The sequence below is a fragment of the Triticum aestivum genome, chromosome 7D, assembly GCF_018294505.1.
Source record: "Triticum aestivum cultivar Chinese Spring chromosome 7D, IWGSC CS RefSeq v2.1, whole genome shotgun sequence".
Taxonomy (NCBI): domain Eukaryota; kingdom Viridiplantae; phylum Streptophyta; class Magnoliopsida; order Poales; family Poaceae; genus Triticum; species Triticum aestivum.
In genome coordinates, this window is record NC_057814.1 from 633,354,835 (window position 1) to 633,368,030 (window position 13,196).

At 41.1% G+C, this 13,196-nt stretch overlaps 1 pseudogene; it reads left to right on the forward strand.

Moving 5' to 3' along the window:
- Positions 1-636: 636 nt before the first annotated feature.
- On the forward strand, positions 637-12,797 carry LOC123171481 (beta-glucuronosyltransferase GlcAT14A-like; annotated as a pseudogene).
- The last annotated feature ends 399 nt before the right edge of the window (positions 12,798-13,196 follow it).

Sequence of the window (13,196 nt, forward strand, 5' to 3'; positions counted from 1 at the left end):
ATAACTGTTGCCACGAAGGCACACACCAAAACCACAAGGCTCGCCCTATTCTCCTTGAGATATCACCTTGAAGTAGACTCTCGAGCACTAGTGGCAGGCTTTGAGGTGGCCTCCGAACCTTCACAAACTTTCCAGTGGGGAAATCAGAAGTTGATTCCTCACACAAGAACTCCTACAACCTATGAGTCTCCAATCTCCAAGAGTAACAAGATCACGGGAGGAATTCTCAAGAGTTTCTCAAATCACAAAATGATTTTTTTCAAGCAATATATGAGTAGTGGATCTATACTTGAGTGAAATCTCATTCAAGAACACTCCAAAATCTTTGCGGGAAACAGATTTGGTATAGGACAAAGAAGGAGCCTTTTCTTAGTTCAAGGTCAGATATTTGTGTTTTCTCAACCCCTTCACGAAGTGGTTATATAGGATACAATAGAAATTAGGGGTTTGGGACATTTATTTGTAAGTTCCTGGATGTCTGGGAAGCAACCTGTACGTCCCACCACTATAACATTGCGTAGGAAAGGCTGGAAACAGGGAAATAAACGGTGCGAAGGCCAGACGTCAACGAAGGAACCCATACCATCCATAGCGCGGTCAGTCCGGGAGAATGCGCAACCTTCTATGGATTTTGTGCTTAACCTGATTTGTGCCATCTTTCCTGTCAAAATGAGTTTGTGGATGTCCAAAAAACAAAGAAAATGTTGTCCAAATTTAGTTATTCTTGCTGTCCAAATTTAGTCCAGTGCTTGCTGTCCAAATTAGTTGTTTGTGGCTGTGATATTTCTGCTGTTTCGGTCCAAGCTTATCTGAAAACTGTAGTGATCACTGATGACTTGTCATATTACATTCATTAGTAAGCTTATCACTATGTAATGCCTAAACAGTAGAACATAGCCTAGGTAGTAGCTAACAGTAGTGTTGTTGTTGTACTTTTGCTTAATTTACTCTCCAAAACCAGCAGATGCCTAAACATACACTGCCTGGCAACAAATAGGACCTAAAAGCAGCAAATATACACTGCGTGGCAACAAATAGGACCTAAAAGCTGGCCGGTCCATTCGGTCCTCTCGGGCCTGACCGAGCGGGCACCCCAACGGTCCAGTCCCAGAATACCAGCTCGTTGTACAGCTCGGTCCGGTCCGGACCGGACCGCCAGCGGCCGGTCCAAACGCCGGCTCGGACCGGAACCGGACCGGCCCGGACCGTGTCCAGGCTGAGCCGCGTACCCCGTCGTCGCCGCCGTGGGGAATGTGCGAGTGGTGGAGAAGGCCAACCTTGTTACCTACCGAGGCATCACCATGGTCACCACCACACTGCACGCCGCCGCCATCTTCCTGCGGGGGCCCGGTGCGGACTGGGACTGGTTCATCAACCTCTCCGCCTCCGACTACCCGCTCGTCACTCAGGACGGTCGGTTCCGATTCTCGACGGGCAAACATAGCTGCTTCCATCACTGGTAAATGACACCGCTGATGATTCCGGTGGGCTATTGACAAATCGCTGCAGATCTGATGGACGTCTTTTCGCGGCTGCCGCGTGACCTCAACTTCATCGAGCACACGGGCGACCTGGGTTGGAAAGCGTATGTGCCTGTGTTGTAATCATAAGACCAGAGAGTCGATGATGGATGCAGCATTGTCGGGATCGCGACTGAGTCCGCCCTGATTGTTCTTGCCAGGCCTGCGAGGGCGATGCCGGTCGTCGTTGACCGTGGCCTCTACATGAAGACGAAGCAAGATCTGCTGTGGATGAATGAGACCGAGAAGCGGGAGCTGCCCACTGCTTTCACACTCTTCACTGGTATGTATGCTGCGCAAATATGTCCATTGATCAAAGCTCTTAGTTTGTTCATGAAATTTAGTGCTTGTGCGGATATTCGAAATTCGATTAAGCTTTATTCTTAGCTAGTCAGCTAGTCATGCAATTCAGATCTATGTTAGAAACAAAATTTCCGAAACAGATCAGGTGCTGGTAGCTGCAGGGATATAAATCTAGGACGCCGATAAGTGCCACACGTGTGGGCGTTAGGAGGGCTGCCCACACATTTTGTGTGGTGTATAAGAGGAACAGCCCACACACCCATGTGTGGGCAAAAAAAGTAATGCCCACACACCTATTTTTTTCCCTACCGATCCCTTTCACACGCGTGCGTGTGGGCGAAATAGATAACGCCCACACGCCCCGTACGTCAGGCCTCGTACCTTGTGGTACCGCACGCCCGCGTGACAGTCACCGCGCGTCCCGCAGTTGCCATGGTCCAGACCCTCGTCCATGTTCGTTTAACTGCAGTTGCCATGTCGCTGAACTTCGGTTGCCATGTCGGACAACTACAGTTGCCATGGTCGCTCAACTGCAGTTGCCATGTATGGTCTGATCTATTGCAATTGCCATGATTTCAAAACTTTAGAAGTTGCCACCCACTAAACACTAGGCAGTTGCCATGTAGCACTACAAGAAGGCATGGCAAAACATGTTCGGGTAAAAGAGAGAGTTGCCATGTAAAAGAAAGAGTTGCCATCTGCTTACGTGCACGCTACGGCAGTTGCCATGTACCATGCAAAAACACATGGCAACTCGGGTAAAAAAGAGTTGCCATATGCTTACAAGCAAAGCTAGGGCAGTTGCCATATACCTGCAGAAACACATGGCAACTGCCAGCTTTGGGTGTGGGCTAGGAGACGGGCGTGTGGGCGAAGTGATAAACGCCCACACACACCAGCCCCCTCTGCATGCGTGAAACTAGTGTGTAGGCGAATTGCTAAACACCCGCACACCAGCCCCCTGTGTGGTGAAAAAAGGACGTGTGGGCGACCGGACGAATGCCCACACACCAGCTTAGTCCTACGTGACACACAAAAACAGTTAGAATGCGCCAAGATTCGTGCAGAATTGGTTGGACGAGGATCCATGCATGTGGGCGAGTTGCCAGACGCCCACACGTGTGGACGTTAGACTTTTCGTAAATCTAAGTGCCCTCATTCGACTCTAAAGCGAAGATGGGGGCGGCTTCTAATTCCCCTCCCGTTACCGATTCTGTACCTCAACTAAGAGAGGTGCAGGACACACACCGTACCCGTTGGATGCATCTTCGTTCAGCATCCCATAATATTTCATTCGTAGTGGGTGGAGCCGTGCAGGAAGCCACTTTTCTATCCAAAATAGCTATCATCGCTCCTACTCCTGTGGTGGAACCAGGATTCGAATCGAGCTAGTCCATGCAACCTTAAGTATTCTTTCTTTTGTTGCAAATAAACTAATTAAGCCGGCGGTGTGACCGATGAAACCCTAAACTGACAGGCTCATTTTAGTCCGTATATAACATTTGTCTGAAGTCAAACTTCGTAAAGTTGATCAAATCTCTACTACTTAAAAAGAATGTAAGGTTCTATGTTTCACTATTTTTCCCACCGTCCTTTCGTTCAACCATCCCCTATCATAATCAATCACCTTAATTTACTTGTCTTCTGAATCAATTCAATTTTAATTTACACAATCACTTTAATATGGGCGGGTAAATCACAAGCTAACGTGGTAGAATATTTAAATCCGGTTGAAACGCATGGGCATTGTCCTGGTTTATATTAAAAATATCAATATCTGCAATATTAAAGTTATGTAATATGAAAATTCATACCATGCTGTATCTATAACGATATTGATTTGGTATTGTGAATGTTGATATTTTTTATATAAACATGATCAAATTTTATGAGCTTTAACTTCAAACAAATCCTATACGTGGAGTAACAAGAAACAGATGGAGTTGTTGTAGCAATCCAGGTTCTGCCATAAAACATGAAAAGGGTGTCAATTGCATATTTATTTTTGCTTGAAATTAATAACAAATAATTTATCAGAACATGTGAAAACTACAAATAAGGTGAAACTTTGTGGCCTATTCTAGTTCATTTTGGGTCTTTCAAAATATATCATAATTCATTTTCCCTATGAGACTTTGTAAGTTTACAGTAGATGTCTTCAAGTGAAACAGAGTACAAACCCGACTAGAATAGAAAAGAGAAAAAAGTGTATACCTGCACACATACAAATGCAAATATTCCCACACACAAGTGTACACAATGGGTTGTCTCAACTAAGTCAACCTACTTTAGTTTGAAGAAATTTATCAAAATCAACACTAACATCCATATTGCTGAAACTTTATCACTAGATATTTTATAATTTCTGTTGGCCGCATCTTTTTTGTTGTAAACCTTACTGATGGTGGTACTAATTTTGATGCGCGAAATATGTAGCTTTCATTAGATACCAGGTCGATTACGGACGCTTTTTTTTCCTGAAACGGAAGCAAAATATTTGCATAACTATTAATTAAGAAGAAGAGAATTGCCTAGTTAATTAGTGGAAACCGGGTGAAAATCATCACAAACAGCTCAGAGGCACACATAGAATACCCCACAAACACCTTTCCAAAGAGGTTCTTGTCGAGACCGTTTTCGTTCTACCAACTCATAAGTGAGCTTTAAAAACCACACAAACATGGGACCCAAAATGACTTTTGATTGGTGAACTTCTCCATGTCATATATCCTATGTAACAAAGTTAAGGCCCCATTTGGATGTTTTCTTTTGATGTTTTGGGAATACTATGGTTTTAGGAACAATGAGGAATGTTGTGGTTTCGGGGAAAAACCGTCTGCACATGTGGGGTTTTTTAGATTCAATAAATATCGTACATTTAATGAGCACAATACTAAATTCTACATTTCATTGGAGTATTAAAATATACTCTAGGCTTTTCTTTGTTAATTGAGTTTCTGTCGTTTTCTTTTGCTAGTTCAGGGTACTACCGTCTCGTCATTTTTTTTGTATGTTTATTTTTCTCGACAACGGGCATTTTGTATTGACTTGAAAGCTGCATCAAGTTAATACAAACATAATGAGTACACAGTCACCCTCTGCATAACTAATATGCACCCCCCCCCCCCACACACACACACAGAGAAAAATAATATTCTCATAGGACATCGGTACTATGCCTAAGGCACCTATGGGAGAGAGTGAATCTACATAATATGCTCCCTTCCTTGTGCGGTAAAACATACCCGCCACATGCTCCAATTGCGTGCATCCCGCTATAAACAATTGTTGTTGTCCCCGTGGTTGAAGAGTAGGCCACAAACAGAGCTAGTGCTTACACTGGTAAATAACCTACATCCAAGAGGAGTTTTTACCATTAAAATGAAATCATATCGGCATTTTCATGGAAATAAATTCAATGATGGTTCTCCCACCATTATTAGCGAACTAAAATTGTGTGGTATATAGTCAACTAAACATGTTCGCAACACCGTGAGGTGGACACATTTTGGATGCGACTTTGATGACACACCATGTTGAGCGAGCTAAATTTGATTGGAATAGAAGGCATTTGCAGCCTCCTCATTCTTGAAAAAAGCAATACTTTTTATTTCCATTCTAATAGAGACAAGCAAGATTGTTCTTTATCAGAATGAATCCTGAGTGAAGGTACCGCAAGAATTTTTTTTCAGGAGCGTTTTCCATTTCCATATTTTGTTCTTGTTGACAGCTGGGCCCTTATGTGAGTGAGCGCCCGGTACATAGGTTCGACCTAGAATCTCCATTCAGAGTGAGGTTTTAGTGCCTCATCATAGCCTTTAGTCAATTGTCGTAAAAGGGCATGCCAAGATACATGGCGAGACCACCAAAGCATGACTAAATGATATATTAGGTGGTCACGTACTCATCCCTTGTGCAATGTATTACTTCTATCGTGAGCATTATGGTACAAGGCTGGATATTGTTCTTATAGAGTGACATTAGCCAACCATGTCCTCCCAAAGTTGAATCTTTAAGCCTACTTAACTGAAAAATGTTAGAACACAAAGAAATGGTTTGTTGCCACCGTCAGACCTACCCAAAAATGTGTGTCTAAAATTTTGAAAAAACCGAGGACAGGCCTTTGAATCAAGATACTTATTGCACGAGCGAGTTTCCCTAACACTATGCTCAGTCAAGAAGCTAAAAATCTCATTTGCTAAGTAAGTATCATTTATCAATTGGAGGTATTGTATACGAAGACCACATGATCATTTGATCGGTCTACAACGTCCTATTTGGCTAGAGGATACTTTTTCTTTGGACAATCACTTCGCCAAAAAAATGTTGGCCTGAAATAGTCCTGGCTATGAAGTACACCTTTCGGGATTTGAAAAACATGATTTTATTACAGATCTCATGACATCATTGCAGACCTCATGCTATCATTAGAAACCTCATGCTATCATTTATCCTTAGTGGCAATTAAAAAATAAAAATATAGTTAATGTCTTCATGTTACCTTTCTTGCAAGGTTAAACCCAAGTAATACACACTGCTCCATCTACTCATTATCCATCTAAACTGGCCAAGAGAAGAAAAATATTGAGCAATACATATGAATAGACCTTACAAAATCACCAAACATAATCTGAGCATAAAGGTATAATTCATCACATGATCAACATAACCGCTGAAAATATATCAGACGAACCAAAATCACGATAGGCTGCTCATTTGTTTATTATATTGAAGAACAAAGAGGAGATATTACATCTTGGATACTACTATGAACCACAGTGTCTTGGACTAGGGGATGCATGCCATGTTGGCCACCATTCATGGGCGGGGCCGAGGAGCCACCAGTAACTAAGGAATGGGCCTCGAACACCCTGGCCCTCGGCGTGATTAAGATGGAGTTCTCCAGAGACATGGCGTGCACTTCAAGGCGTGTTTGAATGATCGGCATGCATGCTTATCCCTAGATTGCCACTACCCATGTGTAAACGCTATATACCCCAGGTGCTTATATAAATCAAGGGGTTTTAGTCGATAAGGACAACTTCAAGATTTTGGAGCTTAGAACTCATCCATACGATCTCGAGGTAGATCATATTGTACTTTGTACCCCATCAACAACCAATGTAAAGAAGAGTAGGATATAGGGTTTTACCTCCCTGAGAGGGTCCGAACCTGGGTAAAACATCGTGTCCCTATTCCCCCTGATTCCATCTTGCTCAGATCATCAGCTTGGGACCCTCTACCAGAGATCCGCCGGTTTTAGCACCGACACATAGTACATGGGATGGACTACTCACACAACATCTTAGAGTAGTAGATATTAATGTTGACGAAGACTATGAAGAGTTGCCCCTATGGTAGAGTACCTCGATATGGTTATAAAAGAGATCTCCTGATGTCGGTAAGCGGAGGCGGCAAAAAAATAGTCAATAAATCTAAAGTAGGGTTTAAGGGTAATATCTCTTAATGTATAAATTTCTAGAAAGTATTTTTTACCTTTTCAAGAAATAATAATTTAAAAAGTGTTTACAAAAATTGTTGAACGATTTTCTTCACTAAAAATAGATTGAGGTTCATAGTTTCACCAATGGTAATTGTCCCCATAAGATAGAAGAGCGGCAAGTATAACAGACATGTGAAAGTAAAATATTAAAACTAAGTATTGCCTAAAGCAAGGTGATATATTGTTGATTAAAGTGATTTCATTGATGGCTTCATCCTAGCAATTATCTTTAGTGGCAGTAACACATAATACATACTTTTTTTTATTTGTGGTCACCACATTACATTTCTTGCAATGTTAAACCCAACTAATGCATAGTGCTCCCTCTACTAGTTACCCATCTAAACTGGTCGAGTTAAGAAAAATAATACTAAATAAATATGTATAACCAGAAGAAAGCACCAAAACAATCTTAATATAGAGGTATTATTCATTACATGATCAACATCATAGTAAAGAACACATCAGATGAACCACAATCATGGTAGGCAACTAATACGGGCAGTGTATGTTGTATTGAAGAACTAAGAGGATATATTGTATCTTGCCTACTGCTATGAACCCATATACTAGGGGATGGAACACTTACACATCATGTGGAGAAGCAAAGATCGATGTTTATGAAGACTCCGAGGAGTCCCCCATCCATTAAAGTATGGGAACATGGTTACAAAAGAGTTTACCTCATACTACAAAGATGATGTGGCCAAAAAATACTCATAATAGGAGCAAGGGTTTCAGGGTATATATAACACGGGCGCCAGAATGCAGCGAAAGGAAACCATGTGGGCCCACATGCATCCCTCGGGCGCGTGAAAATCCAGGCACCTCGTCCAAGCGCATAGCCCATGGGGCTCATGTGAACCTAGATTTTCACCTTCGTCTCTCATGACGTAAAAATAATCCTCATATTTTTTTGTATATTTCCTGTAAGTAAAAAAACAAGAACTGGCTCTTGGAACTTTACTAAAATACTAGGAAAAATTAACTTCAAAAGTTTGCATATTTGCTGAAAATAAGTCATAAACAATACAAAAACTATAAATACGTTTAGGACGTATTATACCTCGCTCTTTTTTTCCTTGCATCTCATGAATTGCATGAAAGTCACTCTAGACGATTGGAACACATGATTAGCTAGCTGCAATACCCCTATTTTCTGGCTGCGTTGGTGAAATTATGAATCTTGTGGTAAGGAGACATATCAACATGTACTGTTGGACCTGTTTTTCATCCTTAGTCTATGGCAGAAAACAACCTCACAAAAATTTCGAAGGTAGCTCTAGCTAATTTGAATGTAGCAAATTATTTTTTCATTTTATAAGTCTCACATGTTCAAATTTTGAGGTGCATTAAATCGCTACATGGAAGAAGTAAAAAATAGTCACCAATGCATGTAAAAGTTTTGGATTATTTATTGGTCAGGCATGAATGCATTGCAATTAATACATTAATTGAGTAATTTTACAAAATACAAAAATAATTCCACCACTCACCATCTACGTTGGTTGGTGAGATTTTTGAACTGGGCCCTTTAAACCGGAAGGGTGTAAGTACATACTAATAGTGTAATATGGATATAAAAGAGAGAGATATGCTAGATATACAGAATAACCTTAAGATTTGGTCTTGTGGATCATCTCTAACTAATTGGCAACGGTTAAGTCTTCACTATCATAACCAAATATATCACGACCGTTAGATATATATAATTAGATAATTATATTAGATCACAACCTTTAGATATACAAAAATGTAGTTGAAACTTAGAATGACATTTGTATCTACATAACCATACACGAAACTGGTAACCACCATTAGAGTTACATAATGTATATCACAACACTATATTTATGTAATCTTATCTAGATAAATCACAACTACTAGATCTTTATAAACATAAAAACAATCACAACCATATATCAATATAAATTGCTAATTAAAAATGGATAGTAATAGCTAGTGGATGTTATATTTTTAATGATAGGTACGAGTGACTCAAACAACACCCAGCGCTCCCTAATCCCACGCGTTCCTACCGCTCGCTAATACCGCAAGACTCGTTCTCTACCGGATCCCTATCGCTATCATCCCGCCGACACACATGTGTTTCTTTTACCTATTTCATTCCTTCTTTCTGAAAATCACACGTGCCAACACGAATCGTTGGTGGTTTTTCGTTGCATTCCTTTGTACCCACAAAAGAAAAATGAAAACAAGTAATGTATTGGGAAGGAGACTTGAACCTAGGTCTATAGAGTATCAAACAACCCCAATAACCATCTCGGTCACCTTGTTGTCTGCTATACATAAACATGGGCATTTGAACCTTGCCTTTCTGCCAGATCAACAAAAAAATTGCTTTTAGTCTTGCTAACATTTACATAAGTAGCATGCTAACTGTGCCAAGACCATCATGTTAACTTCAACATTAGCATCCTAGTAATAAATAATATGATAAAGATCGTAACTATATAGTTTGAAGGCTGGTAACTGGAGCGTGAGAAACATGGTAATTTTAGCATGTGCAACATGATAACTTTACAAAGAAATTATCAGGGGTATGTTTCAACAACTTATTTTCCCTCAGGTGAAAAGTTACGATGGTGTTTGAGCGGAAGTTATTCGTTCTCCAATGCGAAAAATACGATGCTTTTTGCATAGAATTTACCTGGGTGTGTTATCAACAAATCCCCCCCCCCCCCGGGGGTATAAGTTACCACAATATTCATACATAAGTTATCTGGTACGGGGTGCGGATATTACGGTGCTCTTTACACATAAGTTACTAGGACTATATTTGCGACAAGATTATTTCCCACGATTAAAAGTTACCATGGTAACTAAACATAAGTTATTAGGTCAGTGTGGCATAAAATAAGATTTTATTCATGCAGAAGTTATCAAGGGTATATTTTCAATAAATCCCCCCTCTCCCCGCGGTTCAACAACTACCATGGTGTTTTTACATAAGTTGGCAGGTCTGTGGTGCATCTATTACCATGCTATTTACATAGAAGTTAGTAGCGGTATGTTTTTAACAATTTTTCTCCCGAGTCAAAGTTGCCATCGTGTATGTACGTATGTTATCATGTCTATGGTGCATAAATTACCGTGGTATTTACACATAAGTTATAGAGGGTATGATTGTTTAAACATTTTTCCTGGTCAAATTACCAACAATCTGAAATGTTTCAGTTAACAGGTCCATTGTGAGTGAATTACCATCAATCTAAAATGTTTCAGTTAAAAAGTCAGCATAGAACGTCACCATCCGTTCAACTACAAGCTTAAGGCCCTGTTGTTTGGGCTTTTGCTTCTGCTTTTGTAGCTTTTTTATTTTAGCAAAAAAGCCAAAAAAAATCCTAAATTGGTAGTTTTTTCTTCGGCTTTTGTTCCATACCATCCTATAATATTATTGATTTATAAGCCAAAAGCCGAAGCAAAAACCACCATTTTAGGAGCTTTTGTGGCTTTTTGGCTAAAGTGGAAAAGCTGCAAAAGTAGAAGCAGAAGCCCAAGCAAACATGGCCTAAGTCCGGAAGTAGGGCATGTAGCATTGAAACTTCTGGTGTTATGGATTCCCGAGCTATATTTCCTTTTTCCTTCAAGCGCCCCTGAAATAATTTAGCCTTGGTCCATCATAATGAAACAAAACAACAGTGGAGGAGGCAGGGGTGGCCAACAGCGGCCCAAGCCACCTGCAACATCCTAATGTTCATGCTACTATCTTAATCAACAGTGGCATTTTTAACGTTCCGTACAAACTAGGCCCCCCTTAACATCAGATTTGAAGCATTGCTGCCTCCGCCACTGCAAAACAAGTTTGGTTGAGGTGGTTAATGAGCAACCAGAATGTAGCGGTAGTGACTCTGGGTAGAATCCTTGTATTTACGATGCCCTTTTTTTACTAGGTTCAGCTGCGGTTCCCTGTGTAGAAATAGTGCCTCACTTAGTAAGCATGCAAATCAGAGTCATGGTTTAGTTGCTTAGATGATTGAGTCAGCAATCAGGAGGTAAGGAGTGGATGTCTCCATCTCTTCAATCCTTTCCTCCTAAAAGGCGAAGAATGAGCTACAAATGAGTCCCCATCTTTTTCTTGTAAAAAAAAGAATAGGCCGAACAGGCAATCATGACTAGTGATTAATCTAGAGAAAGACATGCGGGAGAAGCGGATCGAAATGACGAAATGAAGGGAAGGTGAAAACGTGTAGGCTGGCAGTTGGATCAGATAGTACGGTAACCAAATCGTTTGGATCTGTTGCAAAAAAAAAATAGTTCCCCCGTTAACTTTTCCAACTAGATATCACTCCTAGCTTTATTTGATAAAGCTTGGACGGTAAACTAAAAAAAATATAGCATGGTGGCTTTATAAATAGCATTATTTATTTGATATGTGACAAGGACATACAATTTTCCACCGAATACCCTTGAATTGCAAAAAAATACAAGCAGCCAAATCGTTCGTACATTTATTTGTGACTGAACAATGCACCATACCAGCTTACACTTCCCACGAAATAGCATATGCATATATGTTGCCTTCCATGCACACATGTTGTATGTGGGCCTACACCGTAGGAAGCGCTAATGGCAAAACAGAATTGGATGAAAATAATGTTACGAAAGCAGGACTTTTGCACTTCTAGATGGTAGACTCGATTCAGTATATGTACTAACCACATGTATGTAATCTCGATCCAAAATCCTAGGCAACTAGAGTGCTTTCCACCACGAAAAAGCTTTCATTTTACTTCAAATTCACGGAAATGCAAAATATTATTGTGTTCGTAGACTCTTGTATTTTTGCACTTACAACTTTTAATTATGTGTTTTGCCAAACAGTGATTTGCAAAGTACTTTGCATCGAAATAGAGCTTGTTTGACAAAACCAATTAGACGAAACTAAATAATATTTTTTGTTGTCTACAATCAGGTTCTGCGTGGATGGTGTTGTCTCGGCCGTTCGTGGAGTACCTGATCTGGGGTTGGGACAACTCCCGCGGACGGTCCTCCTCTATTATGCCAACTTCGTCTCCTCTCCGGAGGGCTACTTCCAAACTGTGGTCTGCAACGCCAATGAGTTTGGCAACACCACTGTAAACCACGACATGCACTACATCTCCTGGGACAACCCCCCAGGTCAGCACCCACAGCTCCTCAACGCCAGCCACTGGGACAAGATGGTTGGCAACAAGGCCCCCTTTGCGCGGAAGTTCGGCCAGGACGACATGGTGCTTGACAGGATAGATGCAGACCTCCTGTTACGGCCACCAGGCATGGTCACCCCTGGAGGCTGGTGCAGGGGGGATGTTAGCAGAAGTAGCGATGGTCCTTGTTGCTCCGTGGGGAGCCCGACGCGTCTGCTTCCCGGCCCTGGAGCTGCACGGCTACAACGGCTGGTTACGTCGCTCATGTTGGAGAAGAACTTCCGGTCGAAACAGTGCAAAATAGTTGAGCACATTTATTGACATTGATCGAAGGGAAAGAGGAGCTTCTGCGACTACTACCTGCTCTAGTATTTTTTGGAAATGATGATAAATCTCTTGTCGGTTTGTAGGTCGTGATCTCGAGAGTTTGGTATTTCCATTTGCAGACTCTCCTTACTGAATCCTTATCATTATCTCGCAAGGTAAAAGCTTCAGCTATTGCTGATGGCGAGCTATATGATTTGGCAATGCTATAATTCCTCCATAGCGGTCGTACATAGAATAACGGGAAATGGTGCCACATCTTAGATTGTAGGCTCCCAAAAAGTTATACTATCGCAATATCCTAACTAGAGCTAGCAATTTTAAAACTATTCGATATCTCGCAACCAGCCCCTGGAAACTAGACCCATATGTGTATATTTAGACGAACTTCTCTGA